At 45.5% G+C, this 1,389-nt stretch overlaps 1 non-coding gene across 1 annotated transcript; it reads left to right on the top strand.

Annotated features, from left to right (window-relative positions):
• Positions 1 to 117: 117 nt before the first annotated feature.
• Positions 118 to 278, top strand: LOC113835162. Its single transcript, XR_003484464.1, has one exon. It is a non-coding gene; the product is annotated as a U1 spliceosomal RNA (small nuclear RNA).
• Positions 279 to 1,389: the final 1,111 nt, after the last annotated feature.

Below are 1,389 nucleotides of genomic sequence, written 5' to 3'. Positions count from 1 at the left end.
ATATTTTTAAAATTAAAAATAGATTTTCATACAATACATTCTGATTGCGGTTCCCCTCTCCCAACTCCTCTCAGATCCTCCCCACCTCTCCACCTACCCAAACCCACATTCTTTCTTCCTCTTACCTGGCAGGGGCAATACCATGATCATGAAGGTGGTTCTCCCAGGGTGAGGTTTATCCATAGCACTGCAGATGTGCTGAACCCTGCGATTTCCCCAAATCCAGGAAATTCAACTGTATAATTTGTGACAGGGAGCTGTGTTTTTACTCTCTTCCCCGAAGAAAAGCAAAAAGAAAACAAACAGGCATCTAAAAATAATTATAATGAAACAGAATGAAATAAAAACAAACACAATAGATCCAGACAAACCAAACAAACAGAAAAAAACGTGTCAAAGAAAAAGCACAAGAAACACATGTAAACACAGAGGCGCACTCATTTGCACATACAGAAATCCCATAAAAATGCAAACCTAAAGCACAAGACCTGTAAGGTTTAAATAGAAAAAATAAGCCTAGCCTAAGCACCATGGCACACACACTTCTAAAACCACCACTCGGTTTGTGTTGTGTTGGCCATTGACTGCTGGGCATGGGGCCTGCTCTAAATGTGGTTTGTATAGCTAGTGAGACTTGATTGGAGAATTTCCCTTTGCTAGTGGTTATCAGTTGCAGATAGCTTCTGGGTTAGAGATGAGGGCTTGTGTCCACTTCCCCTTCCAGCGCTAGGACCCCATCTGGCGTGGGCTGTGCAGGCCCTGTGCATGCTACCAGTTTCTGTGAGCTCATGTGTCCTGGTGTGTCTAGAAGGCCTGTTCCCTCGGTGTCCTCTAGGCCCCCAGGCTCTTACAACCTTTTCTCCTCCTCCTCTTCTTCAGGGTTCCCTGAGCCCCGAGAGGAGGGATTTGACAGAGACATCCCATTTAGGTCTCTCATTCCCTGCACAAGTGGCTCTCACTTGTCCCCTCTGATGCAGGAAGAAGCTGCTCTGATGGCGGCTGAGCAAGACCACAGATCTCCGGGTATAGGAGAATTGTCACTAGGAGTCATTCTATTGCTATGTTCCTTTATGAGAACAGTAGTATTTGGTTTCCCTTTAGGTTCACGGCCTATATAGTCTCAGGATTTTTGGGCATGGATTCCATCTCTTGGAATAGACCTTAAGTTTCATCAGATAGTGGTTGGTTACTCCACAACTTTTGCGCCAGTATTGTGCAAGTGTATCTTCCAGGCAGGTCACCATTGTGGATGGAAGGGCTGCTGGGTTGGTGTTCACCTTTCTCCTCTGGTACCTTCCAGTGCCATGAACACTAGGGGTCAAGGTACCAGCTTGACTTCTCCATGTTCAATGAGTTATGTAGTCATTGTCTTCTGCAATAGGGCATTCC

This window comes from Cricetulus griseus, chromosome 4 (assembly GCF_003668045.3).
Source record: "Cricetulus griseus strain 17A/GY chromosome 4, alternate assembly CriGri-PICRH-1.0, whole genome shotgun sequence".
Lineage (NCBI taxonomy): Eukaryota > Metazoa > Chordata > Mammalia > Rodentia > Cricetidae > Cricetulus > Cricetulus griseus.
The sequence above is the reverse complement of the archived record's forward strand: the minus strand, read 5'-3'. Positions and strand labels throughout refer to the sequence as shown.